Raw genomic sequence first — 23,795 nt, 5'->3', positions numbered from 1 at the left:
GGCGCCCAAGCCATTGAGTCTGGCATCCACATGCAGAACGTATGGTTGTTCTGGATCAGCATACGCAAGCACCGGTGCTTCGGTCAGACTTTTCTTCAACTTCAGGAAGGCCCGTTAACACTCAGGCGTCCATTTATCGCCAAACGGTTGACGGGCCGACGTGGCCTTCCTTCCATTATTTTGCTGCGGAGCATATTGGCTATGGGGTGAGTGGGGCTTGATCCCCGCAGGTACTGCTTACGAAGCGCCTCATCCATCCTAGAGGCGGGAATCAACTTAAGATTGAGTAGGATTCCCAAGACCAGTTGCAGGTGGTGTATAAAGGCCGACAAGTCCTCCCCCTCCTTCTTATAGAGATTATAGTACTTCGTCCAGATCGCTCCTTCATCTTCTGCGAGTCCGTACGCTTAGAGCAGGAATTCCACCATCTCCAACGCTGTCAACTCTGGATGTTGGTCCCTGTGGATGGTTACAATGGTAGAAGCGGGAGGCCTGAGACACTCCATGATACGCTGCCTTTTTACTGTGTCAGTGCACGACCATTCCTCTACGACTTTTAATGCATTCTCCCTCCAATCTATCCCTTCCTCCCCCTGTGGTGTTGGAAGTACTCCCGAGAAGGCTTTGAGTTTCCGGTAGCTTTGGGACTGGGAGGCCATGGTGATGGCTTCTACGAATTGGGGTAGCGTCACCCCCAATGCAGAACCTTCATATGTTACCCTACTGTCTCTGATAGGCCGGGAGTTCACCTCACGGGGGTGGGGGCTGGTGAAGAGGGCGGACTGTCAGCCCAACTAGTGGCTCCCGTGAGAGTGCTGGGAGTAAAGGAGACTTTGGGTGGGGGATGGTCGACCCGGTTTGGGGTACTTGACACTGGTGCAGTTGGCGTCCAAGTACTGGTGGGCAGTTCATCTGGAACCTGAGGAGGGGCCCTTGCTGAAAACATTTCCCGTATTACTGGTAAATCCGAGTATATAAGGGGGTATCCTTCTGGCTGGCACTCGGGGGCTACTAGAGTGTTCGGGCCCGTTTCTTGGCATATGTCCCACCCTACAGTGAATAGTATGGCGCTCCAATAAAAAGTAGAGTCGAACACCCTGCCCCAGTACCATACTTTATCTAGCCCTAGGAGCTTCCTCAGCGCGTCCCGGATGTCAGTTTCCGCCACTAACGCTGGAACGTTCCCCACAGCCACGACGTAACTAGGTGGTTCTCGGAAGGAGATGGCCCAAGCATGGACCTCTTGACTTGAAGGAATTACCATGTTGCTGATCTCTTATGATACTGATTTGAATAGGGCACCCAAAGGTCTGAACTCTCAGCAGCGCCTCCAAATGTAACGGGTATTCCCTCTATCCCAATCACAGATATAGTGTGTGTGGATGGAATCCTATGTGTTACCAGATGTGGTGCATATACCTGTAGGTTCATAAGAGGCCTGAGCCTCCGCTTGTTGGGAACCTGGGGTGAGTCCTTCAGCTCGAACTGGTTCACAGCGCCTCCACCTATGTAGGGTTCTAGGAATGTAGAAGGTTGCCTACACAGGACACACATATATAATAAGTACATACACGGAGATGTATATAACCAGTTTATATGATATGCAGGAATAACAACACACTTTAATAATACTCCCCCTAGGGGGCAACTTCACAGTCTATAACGCAGTCCAAAGTGTCTTTCACTCCACTAGGAGCGTACCTACCCACCACCGTGTATCCCCACACCGTGTCCACAGCCTAACCCCTTTGTCCCGTGGTCAGCGCTGCCACTATGTGTGATAAGAATATATGTGATTCGTTGGTGCACTTAAGAGGGTACCTGCCGAGTGCTCCTGCACGCGGGCCTGCAAGCGACTTCGAAAAGGATCTGCCGCTTGGTGATCCTGTCTGGATCCGGTGTTTCCTCGCTCGGGGTCCGCCAGGGGCTATCCCACCCTGGAGATAGTCTCTGTCTCTTTGGGCACAGACTTGAGCCCAAGTCTCTTCATGGGAAGCGCAGCGTCCGCTGTGTCCCTATCTATCACTGGCACTTATGTGACAAAGTCACTAACCTAGGGCCTGTCCCTTTAGCACCACAAGCTGGGAGAGTTCAGGACCTATCTGGGGTCAAGGGGATTGCTGGCCTAATGCAGTGGGTCACTGAACCCTGCACTCACCTCCTTCCTCTAGCTCTCCTGGTCCAGCACTGACTAGCGTGGTCCCCAGCGCGCGGAAAGTATCTAATTCTCCTCTGCAGGGAGATGTCGCAGCCCTATTGGCTCCCTGGCATCACGTGGGGTCCCCTAAGGCTCATGGGACTCGTAGTCCCTGCTTGGAGCCCTCTCCTGGTAGGCCAGTGTGGCCGCCTCCTCACTGCGCATGCGCGATCTGTCTGAGGGCCTCCCGGCGCTCGGGCTCCTGCGCATGTGCGAGACAGTTAAGAATGGCGGCGCCCTGTAATGGGAGCTGCCGGGAGCCTCGCCACGCAACCGCGTCCCCGGCATCCCCCCGCAAGCGTCCCCGGCTACCAGCCGCATCGGTGAGTACACGGAGGGTGAAAGAGCAAAAGAGAAAAAAACGGAGCACTAATCCACACCTGGCAATGCCAAAAAAAGTACAAGGATGCGTTCCCATAAAATAAAAGCTTACTTTAATGGATCAGATACCAAAAAAACCACACCAATGCGTAAAGTAAGCTTTTATTTTATGGCATTGCCAGGTGTGGATTAGTGCTCCTTTTTTTTCTCTTTTTGCTCTTTACATCCATCTACAGGCGGAGGCACAGTTAACCCGTGGGCTTTTGGACACAGCTGGACATTCATCCCTTGTGAGTCATTTCCAATTTACCCACTTTTTGTCTTGGATTATCAAAGTGTTTCCATTTTAAAAGTTGCTTATATACTGGTCACTGGAAGGTGCATTACTACATTTAATCCTTACTGCTTTGCCTTGTGGGATTATAGCGTGCCAGTTTGCATCTCATGGAAACACTATTTACACATCTTCATTGGGTTATTCCACCTTACAAAACTTCATTTATACCCACACTGCTTTTTTACTCTGAGCACCTTACAACGTTTTTTCTATAGTACCCGGAGGGGGCCAGCATAAAAGAGGGGGACCTGGCTACAGGAGTGATATTACATATGCAAGCTCATATACAATTGGTAAATGAAGCAGCTTTACTGATATATATTAAGGCCCAAGAGGAGTATACACATCTACATGCAGAAGAAACTATCTTTCCCTAGCACAGTGCCTGGGAAATGTTACTGTCTTGTTTCAAATCTGCACAGTATGTGACACGTGATCCGTTTTGAAGTCTAAAAACTACAATTCCCATGATCCCCTTAGTGTGAGCATGCGCAGTAGGACACAGCTGTGACCTGGATGTAGTCAGTGTCTCCACTTCCGGGAAAGAGAAGATGAAGAAATAAAGTGTTGCAGGAGGAAGCACACAGGAGCCTTTTCTGTAAGTAACTTACTTTGTATTCAAAGCATCAGAGCAGGTATATGCAAACACGTGGCGTTTCAGGACAGACACGTCCTCTCCTCAGACCATACACGTTACTGCAATAAAAGAACTATTTACTTACACAAAGCGCCTTGTTCAGCACCATTGCTGCCCGTATGTAGCTTTCGGCCTCTGACATGGTAGCATAGACAGCGCTCAGCAGCGCTGACGCTCATGCTCTCCTGCTTTTTTTCTGTCCCTGCATGAGCTTCAGCGTGCCTGCTTTTGTGCCGGGTGGGAGCGGGGCGGAGGCGGGGCTAGCGCGTCACGGCGCCGACGTCACGGACTGCCATTGGCTTTTGGCAATCACGTGACCGGCCCTTCGCTTCCCTCAGCGGGAAAACTTAAATTTCCCTGTCAGCTGCAATTCCACACGCCTCCGCACGCCTGTGGAAGCGCCGACTAAAGCCCGTGCTGATAAGGATAATGTTTCCCCTCAGCACGGCTCAGCGCGCCTCAGCATGGTCTTTTTGACCATGGCCCTGGCCTTAGGCTTGTTCCCTGCTGGCTGCTGCACGCTTGCTATGAGGGGCGCTGCAGGGACAAGAGCCGCCACTCAATGGGGCCGGGCCCGATGCGAGGGGGGGCCGCCGCATTGCGCGGCGAGTTTTTAAAAAATACATCTCAACTCCGTTATAGCGCGGTCCTCGGGGGCCACCCGATCCATCCGCGCTATAACTGAGGTCACGCTAATTTTTTTTAAATGGCCGCCGATCGGGAGGAGAGGAGGGAGGTGGAGGTGGAGTGAGGCACCGGCAGCCCTACATGTCCCCTAGCAGCCACTGTAGTTCTCCCAGCATTCCCCGCACTCCCCTCAGCAGCTCCGCACCAGCCAACCACGGATCCCCTCAACTATCCTCCAGCCTCGCACCGATCCCCTCTCCACCTATTCTCCCCCCCACCCCAGCCTCGCGCTGATCCCCGCACCGACCCCCAGCCTTGCGCCGATTCTCAAGCCTTGCACCTTTCCTCCCCCCCCTCCCCAGCAGCCCCAAAATACCCCCAAAGGTGGGCTGTGACACCAAAGGTAGGGGGGCTGTGTGTGCTGTGAGAGTGTGATGTCAGAGTGTGCTGTGAGAGTGTGCAGTGTGCTGTGAGTGTGTGCTGTGAGTGTGTGCTGTGAGTGTGTGCTGCGAGTGCAGTGTGCTGCGAGTGCAGTCTGCAGCGAGTGCAGTGTGCAGCGAGTGCAGTGAGTGTGTGCAGTGTGCTGGGAGAGTGTGCAGTGTGCAGTGAGTGTGCAGTGTGCAGTGAGTGTGTGCAGTATGCAGTTAGTGTGTGCAGTGTGCTGGGAGAGTGTGCACTGTGTTGGTGCTGTGTGTGCACTGTGTTGGTGCTGTGTGTGCACTGTGTTGGTGCTGTGTGTGCACTGTGTTGGTGCTGTGTGTGCAGTGCTGAGTGTGTGTAGTGTGTTTGCTGGTGCAGTGTGTTTGCTGGTGCAGTGAGTGTGTGCAGTGTGTTTGCTGGTGCAGTGAGTGTGTGCAGTGTGTTTGCTGGTGCAGTTAGTGTGTGCAGTTAGTGTGTGCAGTGTGCAGTATATGCAGTGTGCAGTATATGCAGTGTGCAGTATATGCAGTGTGCAGTATATGCAGTGTGCAGTGTGGATTTTTTTTTAATTCGGGGTCCATGCTCAAACCGCGTTATAGCGGATTGCGCTATAACGGGGTTGAGCTGTACATTAAAATTGAGATTGGACCTAGTGATGGAGTGCTAGGCCACGCCCCCCGGCGGTTCAACCAATGAGTGCGAACCTTACTGGTGATGTCATGGCCTCGCCCCCGTCACGCCCCCCCCCATCTTTTCCCCTGCAGCTTCCTGCAGAACAGGAAACGTGGCTGTACACGCCTGCAGCCTCGCAGGTGTGTGTGCAGCGCAGGCACTGGGGCTACGGCCCCAGTGGTCACTGCTTCACGGGCGTCTGACTGCCCGGCGGCGCGTCCATGGGTAAAATCCACAATCTGTGGTCTATGTGAAGCGATGTGAAGCGATGGGATGCATGGGCGGGTGGGTGGGGGGGGGACGGGGGTGTTGCCATGATGGGGGGGGGGGTGGAGTTTCAAGCCCAAACCGACATTGTTACCTCATTAGACTGTGGCTGAAGACTTTTTCTATAGTCCAGTTTCCTAATCAGTCCAGGGCATGATATAAGCTCAGGTTGCTAATGGAACATATTCCTGCTACATCACCTTGTTACATCAACCCCACTTTCTGTTTAGTTCCACCGGAAGAAAACTCACCTTTGTGTCTCTTGTGTCATCTTGTCTGGGACTTTTTAATAATTACAGTGATTTTATTTATTTTTTAAGTAATAAGAAAGTTGTGACTGGTGTGGCCTGTGGCTCCCATTCCAATAAAAATGTGGGTACATACAAGTGAGCCATCGTATATACATTGCTCTCCATTAACTTCTGTTCTCCTCAAAAACTGTAGAGAAGAAAGAAAAGACAAGTCACATTATTAACAACTTGTATCTTTTTTCAGCTCTTCCTTTATAAAATAGACATTACTTTGAGACCTCACTAACTGTCCCAATTTTAGGTTTGTTAATTCTGCGAGAAACGGGGAAGAACAGAACCTTGTGGCGTTCCAGTACCACAGGAAAATCTCCTACAGAACCTGCACAGACCTCCCCACACACACAGAGCTTCTGGTCTGGAGATGAATATGGGAAAGAGCTTGGTATCAAGGGGGTTACACTGTGGAAAAGTAACGCGCCAGCACAAGGTAATCAGGAATATGTGTGTTACGTGGTTTTTACATCTCTATTGTCTTATTACTGATGTTAAATTACAAATAGTGATAGATCTACATACACCATTACGGGTCAACTCTAACTTAATATCACTAAACCTGGCTTGAGTCAAAGGGCCAGATACATCAAGCTGCGGTAACTAGAAATGCCATATTACCTCTGTAACGGAGCGGCCTTGTAGATTCTCACTCTCTCGCTGCTGTTGTGCAGCGTGTTGTTGCAGAAGTACCTGGAATTGCTGTTGTTGTACAGCCTGGTTTTTAGCCAGATACTTTATCAGTTTTTCCATCTCCATTTTGGAAACTGCAGGTGAATTCTCTCAACTGACCACAGGGGGCGCAATCCCACTTCTAACACATGTGTAACAGAGCGGCCTTGTAGATGTGGTCAGGAAGGAGCTCACACACCACTTTCTTGTATCAAAAGTTCTTTATTCCCTGTATCAGGGGTTGCAGCAATTCGGTAACAAAACAGTATTTAACTTAAATAGCATACATCTGCAAAACAACCGGACAGTACCTAATCGCTGGTATCCAAAAGGCAGTTCATGCTATCCCCCTGACAGGCTCCCTGCAGCCTGTTCCCTCACAGGTTGAGAGCAAAAGGAGAGAGTGTGGGAAGTTTGCTGTCGGCTTTTTAAACCTCCCCTTTCCAATCAGCTTGCAAACCTACAAGCCGGGGTGTGGTTTTTCCTGGTCTGCTCAGATGAGAGTTTTAACCCTGTACACTCAAAACCTCCCATAAAAAAGTGCCTTATTATCGTGCAATGAATCAGCGTTGCAGCCCAAAAATAAAGCACTTTTTATCGGACCTGTTAAAAGCATCAGATCCGATACAAAACAGGAATAATACCACATTTTCAAGTAAAAACTGCCATTCAAGTTCCTGTTTATCCTATGTATATAATGGCCAATATACTGCCTATTACAGTATATACATAGGAAAATAGAAACAAGGCAGAGCACTGCCAAAGGAGGAGGCTCACATTGATAAAATTAGAAAGTTTTTTTTTAATCAAATAGGACCCTCGATACAAAAATAACGCACCTACGCGTTTTGGGCTCGCACGCCCTTTATCAAGGTGTCAATCACAACAGTTAAAATTGGCATTTTTATGTTTACCTTTTCGCGTCAGTGGGTGATGTCACGCGTCACCGACCAATGAGCTTTGCGCGTATTGACAAATTTGAACAAAACCAACTTTATTGAATAACTTTATTTAAACAACCCATGTCTATGGATCGGTGAAAGCGCGCTGTCATCCTAATTCTACCAGCCATGCAAACTATGCATGGAGGGGCACAATCTTATACATAGTATCAGGGAGCACTTAAGGAGATCTATACCTAGAGATCAAGCATATAAACAACTCCCACACTGGTATCTATTATGCAAATGAAACAAATGCCAGAAGAACCATTAAAAACAAGCAGTATGGTACACAGATAAAGATCAATAAATAAAGAAAAAAAGAGAAATAGCAAAAAATAGAACGGAAATTGCATAACAAAAATTCTTTTACAAAAAACAATAATATATATGATCAAAATTCTTTCTAAATAATAAACAGTTTAAATAATAATACTGTGTATCCAAAGGTGTATCCAGGGTATTGATACAAAGTTTATGACGTTATATGGATACAATTAACTCTAAATGCACCAGTTTTCTCACTTCTACCATAATATACAAAGGCAAGATGAGCTAAACCAACATGGGATAGATGATAAAATAGTTGTTAAAATACATTACAGTACATATTAACCCATTAGTAGTCCACGGGTCAACTAGTCATCGGTTTCTAGTGGCGATTAATGGTAACCCAGTAATTAATAAATACATAATCAATATTAAAATACATTAATAACCTCCCTCAGTGGCTAACTGCTAAGGTAATGAAAGGAATTGGTGGATGTACCATTTGATGAATGCCCTTTTTTGAGTGCTGGGTATAATGCTTGTGCTCCCCACAAACAAGGCCGGACCCCGGTACTGTGGTGGGAAGATATGACACTACGCACCCACGGCAACGGGCTAGGCCCGGTAGGCAGATAGTCTCTAATGCCGGGTCGGGGTTGGAGAAGGTGGGTTAGTAGAATACTTGCTGGGTCGTGGGATGGAGCCAGAAGAGAGGTATGAGCCTGAGTGCCGTGGTCCAGGGTTGGAGCCAGGAGAATGGTCAGTGTCCGAAAGCCGAGGTCAGGGGTTGGGACCAGGAGAATGGTCAGTGTCTGACAGCCGAAGTCGAGGGTTGGAGAGCAGCGGATGGTCATGAGGTAGCCGAGGTTGAATTCCAGAGAAGGGTCCTAAGTTCAAGCCGGGTCGGTACACAGGAGAGAAGGCAACGAGAGGTTAAAGCGCAAAGCACAAGGCAAGGCAGAGATGTGGAAACGCAAGGTAACCATAGAACTATGCTCAGCAAAGTGTGGGGGTGAAAGCAGGAACTAAATAGCAGGGCTGTACGAATAGGGCTGCGAGGCGGAACGGAGGTGCGACCTCTGCGGAGGCAGAGATTGGTTGTCAGATGCAGGAGACAGGGAGAACAGCTAATCTGCTTGCTGTGCGGCTTGTGGTGCCATCACTGTCCTCTAGGGGCTTAATAGGGCTCCTATAGGACTTTTGCAGCACAGAGAGTTAATCCTCCTTGGAATGGGTGTTCAGGTGCTAACTAATGAAGCTAATCAGCCTCCTCTGACTAGTCAGGAAGTGCTTTAAAAGGCTGGAAACTGCAAGACACAGTGAGCCTGTTTTTCCCCAGAGAAGGGGGGGAGACAGAGGAGCTCCCCAGCTACCAGAAGCTGGTTAAAGAAGCTGGTAAAGTGTGAGAGACACAGCTGAGAGTGACGACGAGTATGGAGGTGCAGTGACGGGGCTGTGTGTGGGAGAGGGGTCTGTGACCCATCATGGATGCAGCTTCAGGTGGAGTGAAAGGTGTAAGGTTGCTGAGAAGTGCAGCTAAAGGAAAGAAAAGTTTGTCTACAGAAACAGATGAAAATGAAGACAGTGTTTAGTAAAATGAAGATACAGAAGAAAAAGTCAGCAGAGAGCAGAGCTAAAAAACTTGATGAAAACATGAGCAGTGAGCCAGAGGAAGGTTGCGGTATGTCCTCAGATGAGGCACCTGAGAGCCCCAATCCCCAGGCACAGGGGCAGAGCAGCTTTCTGGAGAGAGGCCCAGAGATCTTCCTGAGAGAGGAGAGGAAAGATGATGCAGTATTTAACCCAAGCAGTGTTCGCAGGAACCAATACTGCTCCCCAGGGCAGGGTGGGTCTCACAAACACAACACCCTGAGACCAGTAGAGCAGAAATAGAGCCTGAGCAAGCAGAGAAGCAAGAAACAGCAGCTCACACCCCTGAGCATGGAGTCCCAGGTACAGACAGTGTGTGTGTGATTAGGGAGACCTGAGTGCTGCAAACAATGCAGAAGTGGCACTATCAGAGAGGAGCCAGAGTGATGAAATTACTGAATCTACACAAGAGCCAGAAAACAGCTTCAAGAAAGCACAGTCTGTGCACAGTGCGGGGGAGGGAGTAATGACAGGAGCTGCAGCTGATACCTGTGTAGCCTCAGGAGAAAACACTACAGAGGAGATTCCTGCCACAGAGGAAGCAGCCAGCAGCAGGGGAGGATAAAGGCCACCACCAGCCACTGACAGTGCAGCACAGAGGCCACCACCAGCCACAGATGGTGCAGCACAGAGGAGCATCCCAGGAGAAGCTGGAGAGAGACCAGAGAGAGCAGAAGGCAGGCAGAGCACGTGGTCCGCATGGAGAGGTGCCGGTCCAGGTTCCAGCAGTTACCCCCAATTCCCAAGCCCCACAGCCAAATGGATAAATGTGCTGAAACTGCGATATAAAGGTACTGGGGAAATCCCTGATAAATGCTTTTTTGGTAAAGTCCTTCTGAAGGAATCTATGGGGTTTCAGGCCTCAGACTTTTTTGCCTTCATACACAGCCCAGGTTACATGGAGTATGATGTAAGCTTCAAAAGGGGCGATCTGTTAGAAGCTTTCTGGCATAGATTTGAGGATTTGAAATTCACACTTCTGTGTAAAGACTTTGTTGCTATTCCTGTGAGTCGTCCTGCAACTAAACTAGTGACTGTAATTTTTCGCAATGAGGCTGTTGCTAAACAGGACATTATATATTGGTTACAGAGACAATGTACAGTACTTTACTTTCTGATCTGGAAAAAATAGAGGAGGAGATCTGGGAAGGAGGGTGGGTGTGGACTGGGGGATGGAGGTGTAAAGTTAAACTGTGGGAAAGATATGGCATTGCTCACCACCTCCCAAATTCCCTCTTTATTGGGGGGGACAGAGGGGTCTGTTTCTACAGTGGCCAGCCCAAACTTTGTTTCAAATGTGGGTCCAACAGGCATTTGAGTGCAAGTTGTGACAAGATCAGGTGCAGCCAGTGTGGGGTTCTGGGGGATAACAGGTCTGTCTGTCTTAATATTGTATTGTGTAATTTGTGTGGGAGACAGGGCCATTATTTTAGAGAGTGTTCTAAGGCGGCGCATAATAATGCTCCCCAGGACAGTGGGGAAGCCCTAGCAGAGGAGAACCAGATAAATGAGTTTGGTGCCATGGAGATATCCTTTGAGCTGGAGGAGGATCAGGGGCCACCAGAGGCAGGAAGGAAGCAGGGGCCAACAGAGGCAGGAGGGGAGCAGGAGTCTGCAGGGGTAGGAGGGGAGCATAGGGGAGCAGGAGCCAACAGGGGCAGGATTGGAGTATGTAACTTCAGCAAAGAAAAAAGCCAAAGGCAAAGGCTGCACTGGGGAGTTACAGTCATCGGGGATACCCACCTCAAATGCCTTTGCTGCATTGACCTGGGGGAACGTTATGGATGCAATGGAGGAAGGTGGAACGCCGGAAGCCCTCAAAAGTGAGGAGGAGGAGGGAATAGCAGATACTGTAAAAAAAGAAAGATGTGTCCGCCCACTGACCCCATACAGCCTATAAGGTTTTGCACTATGAACGTTAACCCTGTTAGAACCGCAACTTCCCGTGGTATTACTTTTAGGAAATTGAAAAAATGGGATGATATTTATTTTCTACAGGAAATTAGATTGAATTCAGCATCTGGCATCTTTAATTCTAAGAGAGATTGGAGAGAGGAGGCCTCCTTTTGGTCTATTGGACCTGATTCTTATGATGGTGTTGGGTTTTTATTTAAGATTGCGCATTTTCAGTGCATAGTTGAAATTTCATCAGGTCGGTGTCTATTAATTGATATTGTTATTGACAAAGCACAATATAGGTTAATTAATGTTTATGGACCTCAAAAAAGGCGTATGAGGAAACTTATTTGAACAAATAAAGCCATATTTATTTGCAAGTAAAACGGTGTTCAATTGTGTAATCAGGATCGGTCAGGGAGAAACGGAAAAATAACATATGATGAAGTTTTTTTTAAACCAAATGTGTAGAGATGCAAACCTTAAGGATGGATATATGGTTATGTTTCCAGACAAACCTTGTTATACCTATAGTAGGGGGGAATACAGAAGTCGTTTGGATAGAATTTATGTAACCAGCGCTGTTGAAATTGGTACAATTGGTTTAAAGCCAGCAGCATTTACTGACCTACGCTTGTTAGAGGCCACTATTAATCTTATAGAAGCCATTCGTATTGGTAGAGGAGTTTGGAAATGAAACTCTAAACTGTTAGAGCAGGAATCCTTAAGGCAGCGATTTAAAACGTTTCTGATAAATAGGATTTGTATGCAGTTTTTGTTTTCAAACTATGCAGAATGGTGAGAAAATGTTAAATCGGATAAACATGTTCTTCAAAAAAGAAGCTAGGGTTGGTATATCAAATGCACAGCAGAAGTATATTCAGTTGAGAAATAAACTTACAAAACTGAATTCAGAACTACAACTGGGGAGAGAAGGTTTGGGAATGGAGATAGCAGAAATAAGGAAGAAAATGCTAGAGGACCAGTATAACAGGTAGAAAACTCTACAGGAGGAGAGCAATTTTGGGAACCAGATTTCCTCTTATCCAGACCCCTTTGAGCCCTGTAAGGGGAGGAGAGAGAGGAAAATAATTCCAGGTCTGTTAAATGAGGAGGGTGTAGTGATGCAGACAAATAGGGAGATATTAGATCTAGTCTCAAGATTCTACGGCGACTTGAATACATCAGAAGCCCCTGCATTGAGTGAGAGAGGGCAGTTTCTAAATCAGTTAAGACTACCAACCCATGATAAGGAGGAGACAGAGGCCCTTATAAGACCCATCAGTAACTCTGAGGTAGATGCCATAGCATCTTTACAATTAAAGAAAACTCCTTGATCAGATGGTCTAACTGCTGAGTTTTATAAATGTTTCAAGGATGTTTTAGCGCCGCTCCTAGCTCAGCTTTACAATTCCATTTTAGTTTCCCAAGAACTAGGGAACTCCCAGCAGGAATCCTTATTAGTATTATTATATAAAAAGAGTAGTAAGCATGATTTAAAAAATTGGAGACCCATAGCATTATTAAATGTTGACGACAAGATTTAAGCTAAGATTCTGTTTATTAGGTTAAGTAGCGTGTCAGGTACGCTGATTAGTGAACGGCAGTGCTGTGAGGTGAAAGGGATAAAGATAGTGAATAACCTGTTATTGGTAAGAGAAATCTTTGAGTACAGCAGGACAGGCTCAATGAAGGGATATGTACTAAGTATAGATCAAAGCAAAGCCTTTGATAGAGTTAATCATACTTTTCTATTTTCTGTCCTAAAAAGGTATGGGATCCCCAATAAATTTATAATGTGGCTTAAGACTCTGTATAATGGAGCATCAGGAATCCCAATAGTGAATGTGTGTCAAGGAGAGCAGTTTAATATAAAATCTGGCGTTAGGCAAGGATGTCCTTTAAGTCCCCTGTTATATGTGTAACGGATTTTCTGGCCCGGCCTGACCCACCCAATCTCACATTGGCCCCTGTGGTCTAACCGGTCCCCATTACAGTGTGATAGTGTCTGGTGGTGCACCTGTTGGCAACAGGACTCCTGAGTCTCCCGCATGATGGTGTGTGGGGAGGACCTGTCCAGACAGGCAGCTGAGGTAGTGTGCTGAGTCTCACCTAGTTCCAGTGCAGCGCCTCCACCTCATCAGGGTCCCTGCGTCCGCAAGGGGATGATCCTGTTGAGGAACTCCTCCGTGGTGCTCCTCTCTGTACACTCATTCCACACATGTACACGAGAGGGTTTCTGAATGAACACATCTTTATTGAGTGATGTGGGCTAGCTGCCCCTCGCAGTTGAGATCTAGCCTCTCATGATTATTCACTCTGCTTCCCTTCAAAGGTGATACTCTCCTTAATAGGGATTCCCTATCCCCGAAGGGATCACTGCCCTGTGCCAGGTCCCTGGACACAGTCTCCTCTGGAGTTACTATAACATAACTAACACTCTGGCAGAACTTGAACTCCTTCCTCAACTCCTGCAGAACTAACTTTTGGCTCAGTGCTGTGCCTTATGTATACTCTGGAAGCTGACACACCTCTGACATCACTAACCATGGAGTCAGAGCATGTGACTACTCCCATCCATACACAGGGCACTCCACCAGGGTGTGAGGGCAAACCTCCATAATTACTGCTGGCATGCCCACAACTTACCAGGCCTTACTGTCAGCAGGAGAGATGACTGTAGCCATTTTACATGTCCGCTACATTCTCCCCCTGGTGAATCCCATCGTCCTCGCTGGGACCTAAATTTGTACGCCTTCTTCCAGGAAACACTGTAACATATGACATAATCATGTTAACGTCCACATACAAATTTTTTCATAATACCATAACAAAATGACTACAGTACATTCCGCCAAGCCCGCCCCGACCAGCAGCCACAGACCCGCGTAATGTATCAGTACCTCCTAAAAATAGTGATTCGGGTCAGGCTTCTTGACCTCTCTCCCGCCCATATCTATGACCGTGACGTGATAATGCCTAGGCAGTCCCCTCTCAGGCCTATATGTCACCCTGTGCTTATAGATATTTCGGCCAATGCCCCATACCCGCACTAAGTGCTCTATGCGCTCCTCAGCCTTCTTTCCTATCACGGAACTCCCTCTCCCCACTAGGTGCATTTCTTTTTTTTGTTTCAAAGTTTTTTATTAGGCATTTATAACATTTACAGCTTTTTGAATATTTGTCAACATTTTGGCCTAATACAATTTTTCTGGTTTTTGTCTGAGGTGGGGGAGAAAGTCCCAACATTCCCCTGACCTTCAGAGGTCTGTCGGGGAAGTGCGGGTTAAGAAACAGAAAAGGGGAGAGAGAGTGATAGAGGGGGGGGGGGTAGGGGGTGAGGGGGGGTTGAGATAGGGGAGGGGGGGGATTGGCTCCCTGTTCTTGGCTGCCTTAATTTGGATCTTTGTTTATTATTACTATGGGGCATTTTGGCGTTGGGGGAGCATATACGTTAGCCATGAGTCCCAGGTATTGTTGAAAGAGGTGGTGGACCTTTTCAGGAAGGCTGATAGTCTTTCCATGTCCATCACCTCTTGCACCCTTTTTTTGACTGTCTGTTTGGAGGGGGGAGACACCTTCTTCCAGGCGGCTGCCACCGCACACCTAGCCGCTGTCAGGATAAAGGAGACTAATTTGCCTGTTGGTCGATCCAGCACTTCTATGGGTCTGGCCAGCAGGTAGGTCAGTGGGTCAATGGGTATTGGGAGGTCTGTGACCTCTTTTATTAATTTTTGTATAGTTTCCCAGTACTTCTGTATTTCCGGACAGGTCCACCAGATGTGGGCCATGTCTCCCTTTTGACCGCAGCCTCTCCAGCATAGATCGGAAGCCAGAGGGTAGATTTGATTTATTCGAACTGGGGTAAGATACCAGCGGAACAGTATTTTGTATATGTTTTCTTTGATTGTGGTACATATGGAAGTTCCTGAGGCATTTTCCCAAATACTTTCCCAGTCCTCTCGGTCTATATCTATTTCCAATTCTGCTGCCCAATGCAGCATATAGTCATGCGTGGGGGGATCCATAGCTATCTCCATTTCTGAGCAAATTTGTGATATAAGACCTTTCTTATGGGCAGTCTCACGGCAGAGCTGCTCGAAGCTAGTGAGAGGGGGAAATTCCAACGTTGGGGTTAAAGTTTGAATGAAATGCAGAATTTGTAGGTATTTGAACACATTCAGCCCTACTATTTCATATTTAGATCGTAGGTTTTGGAAGCTCAGGAACTTCCCGAAGCTCAAGAGGTCGGCAATCGCATTGATATTTTTGGCTTTGAATTCGTCGAATTGTCTGGGCTCACAGCCAGGTCGGAATTTCGGGTTTTTGTGAATTGGCGTAAGTTGAGAGTGAGATGTTGTGAGCTTAAATTTGAATTTGCATTTCGTCCAGGTCTCCCATGTGTGTCTCATCGGGCCTAATTTGAATTTGTTATTCTGCATGTCCTCCCTGCTTAGAGACCAAAGGCAAGCCGGCAGCGAAGGCGTCCCGGCATATTGAGTTTCTATGTCTAGCCAGCAATATTGGTTTGGGTTGGCATTCCAGACTACTACCTGTCTCAGTTGTGCAGCCAGGTAGTATCTTGTGATGTCTGGAACTCCCATTCCTCCTCTCCCCCTTGAGGCCAAGAGAACTCTTCTAGTGACTCTTGGTTTTTTTCCTTGCCAACTAAGTGGAAGATTAGTTTTTGGATGTTTTTCAATTCTGAGCCAGGGATGTGGACCGGGAGAGTCTGGAAGTAGTACAGTAATCTAGGGAGTATATTCATTTTAACCGAGATCATTCTCCCAATCCATGATATCTGATATTCTCCCCATTTTTCTAAATCCTGTTTGATTTTTTGGAACAGGGTCGGATAGTTATGTTGGTATAAAGATTGGTAGGTCCTCGATATCTTAACTCCCAAGTATTTGATACAAGAGGAGCTCCAACGATAATTAAAGTTTAGTTTGAGGAGATTCACCTCTGGCTCTGGCAGGCTTAGGTTCAAAGCTTCTGATTTATCACTATTTATTTTATATCCTGAGATTTTCCCGAAATCCCGGAGTTCTTTTTGAAGGTTGGGTAGGGAGATTTGGGGTTTTGATAGGGTTAGAATGACATCGTCTGCGAATAGGGATATTTTATGCTGCCTTTGACCGATTTCTATTCCTTGGATGTCAGTATTGAGCCGAATTGCCGATGCTAGTGGTTCGATCGTTAGCGCAAAGAGGAGAGGAGATAAAGGGCATCCCTGTCGAGTTCCATTTGTGATCTCGAATCTCTGGTTATTGCCCCCTGGTAATTTTACTGTAGCTGACGGGTTTTGATATAGTCTACGGACCCCCTCTAAGTATGCGTCTTTAAAGCCAAATTTGCGCATAGTCTGGTCCAGGAATTGCCAGTTTATTCTATCGAACGCCTTCTCTGCGTCTAGGCTTAACAGGAGTGCTTTGGTGCCTGTGAGGTGAACATGGTCAATAATATTAATTATCTTCCGGGTATTGTCTGAGGCTTGCCTGCCCGCGACAAATCCTACCTGGTCAATGTTGATTAATCTCGGTAAGATGGGGTTTAATCGGTTTGCTAGTATTTTGCTATATAATTTGAGATCACTGTTGAGGAGGGAGATTGGACGGTAGCTTCCACACTGCATCGGGTCTCTGCCATCTTTGTGTATAATAGCTAAGTTAGCCAGAGACATTGTTGGCGGGATTTGGTTCCCTTCCATGAAATAATTAAATGTTTTCAGGAGATGTGTGGATAGAGTAGGCAAGAATCTCTTATAATAGACATTGGTGAAACCGTCAGGACCAGGAGACTTAGTGATTTTTAAAGATTTGACCGCCTCTTCCAGTTCCTCTTTTGAGATCTCAGCGTTGAGGACTGTGTTTTCCTCCTCCGTTAATGTGGGGAGATGGCATTTGTTTAAATATTGCGTTATCAATTCTGATGCTATTGGTTCAGGTCGGCCGTTTTTAGATCTTAAATTATATAGTTCTGTATAGTATTTTGTGAATTCCATAGCAATTTTGCTGTCACTATATTGTATCTCGCCAGATCTACTCTTGATCACCGTTATTTGGGATCTCTTTTGTACCCCTCTCAATTTACTGGCCAGGAGTCTGTCGGCCTTGTTACCCTTGTCATAGTATTGTTGATTGGTCCATTTTAGGGCCTTTTCAACATCCTCCAGCTGGGTTTGTCTAAGTTTTGTTCTGGCTGTTAACAATGTTTTGTATATTTTTTTGGAGGGGTTAGCCTTGTGGGCTTGTTCTATTGTTTTTATGCTATCTGTGAGCTCTTTGATTAGTTTTTGGCGGGCTTTTTTCCTGTGGGATGCGATGGAGATAATTTTTCCTCTGATGTCTGCCTTATGGGCTTCCCACAGGATTGCTGGAGAGGAGACTGTTCCTTCGTTGAAGTAGAAATAGTCCTTAAGTGAGGATCTAATCTCTCTTTCTATCGCAGGATGATTTAACAGTGAATCATTTAGTCTCCAGGAGTAACTCGTTGTTTTCTCGAAAGAGATTGACAGTGTCAAAGTAATCGGGGCGTGGTCGGACCATGTGATTGAGCCAATGTCTGATTCAATGGCTGCCGCCATCACATTTTTAGTGGTCAAGAAGTGGTCTATTCGAGAGTAGGTCTGGTGAGGTGCTGAGTAGAATGTATAGTCTCTCTGGCCCTGATGTTGGGTTCTCCAAACGTCCACCAGTGAGAACTCGCTCAGGATGCCCCTAAACCTTTTCCCCTTGATTTGGGAGTGGGTTGTACGGGGGGGACCCATTGTGGTCGATCTGTCCTCGGTGGGGTTTAGAACCATATTTAGGTCTCCCCCCACTATCATCGATGACAGATATCCCGGGTCAACGCCTTCGAGTACTGTTTGTAAAAATTCTGTTTGATTCTCGTTTGGGGCATATACATTGATCAGTGCGATTGCTGAGCCCGCTAGGGAGCCATATACCATTAGGAATCTACCCTCTGGATCTGCTGTTGTTTTGATATGATTAAATGGAGTGCCTTGTCTGATTAGGACAGCTACACCCCTTTTTTTACTACTGAATGATGCAAAAAAGCATGTTGGGAATGTTTTTTTGAATAAATTTGGGGGGTCTTGAGATGTGAAGTGGGTCTCCTGTAGGAATATGATGTCTCCCCCTGATTTTTTCATATCATGGAGGTCTAGCCTCCGCTTCCTATTATTGTGTAGTCCTTTGACATTTAGTGAGCGGATCTTTATTGGTGCAGTAGATGTCATTGTGGGTTTTTTGTGGGGGGGGGATCTTGGGATCTCGCCGTTCCCATTCGGGGAGATCTTGCTTTTATTTTCTGGGTGTCTGCAGTGGTTCTGTCTGCGTGTTTCACCGGGGGCGGGTGTGTTCCGCCTGTTTGTATTCTGGTGGCTGTCTGTGGGTTGCCAGGAGGGGAGGGTAGGATGGGGGAGGGAGGGGGGGGTAAAGATCTGCTGGGACAGAACCAGCAGATAGAGAGAAGGTAGGATTAGGTCCTTGTGTGGGCCTAATGCAGTGTTGCCAGTTCCTTGGGCAACCGGCATTTTGGGCAACGTGCCCTTCTGGGGTGGGTCCGGTGTCAATGACCGGTGTGCAGTCGAGGGGTCCAGACCCTGGGTTGTTAACATTATGCGCCGTTTCCCTCTTGTGAGTCTTTGGTTTGGTTCTGGCGCGTGCCGTGTTGTGTTCGTAAGGAGTGGGGGGGGGGGGGGTTGTGGGGGTGGGTGTGGGAATGGTGTGGGGGGGAGGGAGGTGGCAGGGGGGGGGAGGAGGGCAGGGAAGCCGGGAGGGGTGGTTTAATGGGCTATAGTCTAAATTGCTGGTTGACATGCTGTATGTGTCAGTTGTGTGGTCTGGGCCCTTTTATTTGTTTGTTTGTTCTTCTACTGGTCGTCTAGTACCAGGTCAAATCCGGGGTGATATGGGAGGGGTTCTTGTTCAGAGCAGGGAGGGGGGAAAAAAAAAAGGGGGGGGGTAGGAGCAGGAGGGGATCTCAGGTACATTTCCTATGTCAACCCTTATCGCTCTAAAGTTACATACATTGCATTTGTACATTCTTCTGCATTTTGTTGCTTTCCTTTGCTGGTAGCACCTGTTAGAGGGGACTTTGGTCTTGGTGAAGGGGGGGGGGTAGGAAAGGAGGGGAGGTGGGGGGGAAAGGTCAGAGGGGGGGGAGAGAGAGGGGAGGCGAGGGAGAGAGGGGGTGGGTGGCAAAACATGGGGGAGGGGGCGGGGAGGGGGGGGAAGGTGGTGAGGAGGGGAGGGAGGGGGGAGGGGGGGGAGGAGGAGGGGAATGGAGGGAGGGGGGAAGGGGGGTGAGGGAGTGGTAGGGGGGGGAGGGGCGGGGGAAGTAGGGGAAGGGGTGGTGGAGGGGGGTACAATGGGAGGGGGAAGGGGGACAACTTATCTTGGTATTACAGTAAATTTTTATAGTTGCGATTTCTAACATTTCGTCAGTATTGATCATAGTACCCTTTGTGAAGCATATCTATAGAAATATGGATCCGTTAGTTGCTGCTTTGGCTCTGAGTGGGCTCACATGGGCTCATGTTGTGCCACTTGGTAGCTCGTTGTGGCTGCCTTTCTGTGACCATTGATTTGCTCTTCAGCATTCAACCATTTCATTCTAGGGGGGAGGGGGGGAGGAGGGAGGTGGATGGGGGGAGGGGAGGAGAGGAGGGAGGGGGGAGGGGAGGAGAGGAGGGAGGGGGGTGAGGGGGGGACAGGGGGGGGATGGGAGACGCACAGGGAGAGGGGGGAGGGGGTACATCTTATCATATTTTTGTAATACGTTTTTATATTAACATTTTCACATATCACTGTAAAGTTGTTCAGCATAGCTTTGTGGAGCGTTGTCATGGGGATATTGGCCAATTGCTTGCAACCTTGTTTCTGAATGAGCTTGTGGGGCTTACCCACTACGTGCTCGGAAGGGGGGGAGGGGTGTGTGGGGGAGGGGGGAAGGGTCGAGGGGGGATTATGGGGAGGGAGGGGGGGGTATAGGGTGTCGGGTGAGGGGGGGGGGAGATGGCCTTCAGGGTTGGGGGGGTAGGTAGAGAAGGGGAGGGGGGGAAGGGGAGGGGGGGAAGGGGAGTGGGATGCATCTTGTCATAATATAGTTTAGGTTGTCACATCTTTTATATATATATTTTATATATATAGAATATTTTAATAAACGGTATAATGAACAGTTCTCAACTTTGTACAGTGTTCCCAGTCTGTACATATATCTGCCTATGAGTCGGATTTTTGTGAGTCTGCACTTTGCGCTGTATCTGCGCTTAGTGTCCTGACCCAGGCGGGTAAGCGGCCTGCGGGCCTTCTCGCTTTGCGAGGGTAAAAGTACTCACAGTTACCGGATACCTCTGCTCTCTGCCCGGGGGAGGGGGGGATGTAGTGGAGAGTGTGTCGTGAAGGGAGGGTCCGCGTGCCGTGTTGTCAGGACCCGCCAGCGCCGCTCCTCTCGTGGCATATCTGGCCTCTCTCCTCCCGGTCCGGGCAGTGCGGGCCCGTGTGGATGGTATGGCGAAAAAAGAAAAGGAAGAGATGTGCGCGTCCGCCTCAGCGGGGATCGACTTCTGCGCCCCATCTCCGTTCACAGATTCCTCCGCGGCTGTGGTTCGTCTCCTCCGGTGCTGTTGCTCGCTGTTTCGTCCAGTTCCTTTGTTGGGCTGTGATTGTTGGCGAGGTAAAGCACAGGACGTCCGTTGGCTGTTATCTCCCTTTTCTTTGTGGTGCGTCCGCTGGGCTGCTTGTCTGTGGCTTGCGTCCGGGGTTCCCGCTTCTCCGATCTGCAGAATCTGCGGATGTCACATCCAGGATTGCGTCGCCACATGGGACAGGAGGGACTTTTAAGGGGAACTTCTTCGGTTGCTGCTCAGGTCAACTGGGTGAGGGAATGAACTTGGAGGTAACTGAGGTAAGTGATTGCTGCGGTTCCTATGTAGGTCGCGGTTGTTTTTGGCCTGCCAGCCTCTCTGATGCTCTGATCTGGGGTTCTTCTGCATGCTGCCCCTGAGAGTGGGGGGGGTCTTGGATCCAGTCGGCAGGGAGGCTTAGGTCCAGGGCTTTTGCGAACCGCGGGATATCCTCCGGGTGTCTGATTGTGAGATATTTACCATTTTTTTGTACTGACAGCTTAAATGGGAAGCCCCATTTGTACTTGATCTTTTTCTCGCGGAGCAAGGAAGTTAATGGTTGCATCTCTTTGCGCCGCAGTACTGTGCGCTTTGACAAATCATTATAAATTTGGAGGTGAGAATCCTGGAATTTGATGGTCTCTTTGGTTCTGCATGCCTCCATTATTTGTTCCTTTATTGTGTATCTGTGAATGCGGGCTATTATGTCCCTTGTTCGGTTGGGATCTTCGGAGCGTGGCCCCAGGGCGCGATGGGCTCTATCCATCTCTATGTCCTTTGGTGTGAGGTCGGGGCACATTGAGACAAAAAAGTCCTGGAGATATGACCTGAGCTGACCAGGCAGAACCGCCTCCGGGACGCCCCGGATTCTAATATTCTGGCGCCTGTCGCGATTTTCCTGGTCCTCAAGGCAGTCTCTTAGGCTGTTTACCTCTGCGCCAAGTCGAAATATTTCGTTGGCTGCCTCATCCTGGGATTGCGTGGTTTCGGCCATTTTAAGCTCAAGGGCCGTGGTGCGCTCCGTTAGGCCCGTTATTTCCTGTTTAAGTTCTTTTACTGCGGCCCGCAGGTCATCTTGCAGTGAGGAGTGAAGTTTATTTAGCATTGTGGAGATCATCTCCTGCATAAATGCTCTTGTGAGTACTTCCTCCGGCTGTGGTGGGGTAGCCGTATTGCTCCGTTCGGTTGTTCCCTGCTTGGGCCCACGTGTGCTCGCGGAGCCATCTTGTGATCTTAATGCAGCTTCTGAGCTCTTCTGGGAGGGTGAGAAGTACTTAGCGACTCCTGGGTTGGCTTGGGACTTGGATTTGCTCGCCATTCTTGTTGCTAGGGGTGTTAGGGGGATTTGCGGCAGCAATTGTGGATGTTTTTAGGGGGGGAAAAGCGCTTATTCTGCTCTTATTATATCAGGGTCTGTGGAGCTCCTCTTCTACACAGCCTCTCTCATCGGCGTCCTGGACACGCCCTCCCACTAGGTGCATTTCTATGGCCTCCGTAAGCCACCTATCCCGGTTGTCCTCTATCTCATCCATGAGAGGCTCAGGGACATACGGGTACTCCAACCCGTGGGAAGATTTATACCGAGCCATTATGGTTCTCTCGGCCCTACTAATTCTAGTCAGGTCAGCCTTACCTGCCCTCCCAGGCAACACCCATGATAGGGGCTCATCAGGATCCACGGGGTCTGATAGTATGCTAGGACCCATAGGCTCTATTTCCCTATTCTCAATCTGCAGCCATCGCTCCTGCAGCTCTCTGTCCCTCTGTTCTGGGGTAAACTCTCCCACAGCCCACCAGTAGTCCACTACATCCTCTCGCCGGATGAGGAACCGAGTGCGGTCCATCCAGGCGGAGTACCCTTCAAATAATGGGGCCCACCAACGGCTCTCCTTAAATCTATCTGACCTCCCTGACTCCCTATCATCGTCTATGGAAAATATCCCCGATGACCGTGCGGATCGTGGCAGGAACCATCTGGACGACCCCGGGGCCTGTACCGCTTGTACGGGTGCTGTCGTGGCCACTCTCAACTCTCCCCCTCCCCGAGAATCGCCCTCCGTAGCGCCACTGCGCTGTCTTTCCCCAGTCCGTCTTTCTCCCCCCCCTGGTGATAAGTCCACAGATTCCAAACTAGGCGGGGAACCCGGGGACCGTGTGATTGGGGCAGGGGTTTTAGCTAGGGCGGGGTATTGGGCGGAGGGGCAAGGGATTGGACCCCACGGGGTTACGACCCGTTCCTGGCTGTCCGTAGACTGGTCCAATGAGGATATCTCACCCTCCTCAGTCCTTGGATCGCCCCTCCAACTCCTGGGCCTTGTAGGTGATCGGGGACCTTCCCCCGATCGCCGAAGCGTCGCTGCACTCTTCCTTGGGGTTCCGCTGTCGCCACCGGAAGTGATGTCCTCCCCGGAACCGGAAACACCGTCATCGCGGGTTGGACCCCCATTCGGGATCTCTTCTTCAACGACAACATCCGGAAGCTCCGCCGTCGTCTTCACCGGAAGTGATGCCGTCTCTCCATGTGCGCCTGCGGCCTGGCATGGCCTCTCCGCTCCTACACCATCTGCTGAGGCAAGGTAAGTGAAGGGACTCCTCTTACCCGTCCGCAGGGGTGCCGGCGTCTCTCGTCCGTCGCCGCCACGTTCTGAGGCGGAGGGACTCCGTCTCTCGGCTCGCCGATCTGCGGGGGACGTCCTGTCTTTCTGACAGCTACTAGTACCACGGGGTGTCGTCCTCCCTGGTTCTATTCTGGGCCTCACTGCTACCTCCGCAAGTTCCTGGAGATCCTCGTCCGAGTATTCTCCCTTCTCGGTGCGGTCTGGAGGTGACCCGACTGCTGCGGTTGCGGCCGACCCAGCCGACTTGACCGGCTCCAGTCCCCTTTCTCCGGGACTCGCACGTCCTATCCACAGTGCGCCAGGGGACTCGGCAGTTCGCTTAGCCTGGTCCCCC

General features: G+C 49.1%; 1 protein-coding gene across 1 annotated transcript in view; it reads left to right on the top strand.

Moving 5' to 3' along the window:
* Positions 1-3,391: 3,391 nt before the first annotated feature.
* Positions 3,392-23,795, top strand: part of LOC142466747 (uncharacterized) — an 89,189-nt gene continuing 68,785 nt past the window's right edge. Inside the window, 2 exon segments of the mRNA XM_075572111.1 lie at positions 3,392-3,453; positions 6,031-6,216. The gene's annotated coding sequence lies outside the window, so the exon portion shown is untranslated.

The sequence above is a fragment of the Ascaphus truei genome, chromosome 15 (assembly GCF_040206685.1).
Source record: "Ascaphus truei isolate aAscTru1 chromosome 15, aAscTru1.hap1, whole genome shotgun sequence".
NCBI classification, from domain to species: Eukaryota; Metazoa; Chordata; class Amphibia; order Anura; family Ascaphidae; genus Ascaphus; species Ascaphus truei.
Note: the sequence above shows the minus strand (reverse complement) of the source record. Positions and strands in the feature narration are given on the sequence as shown.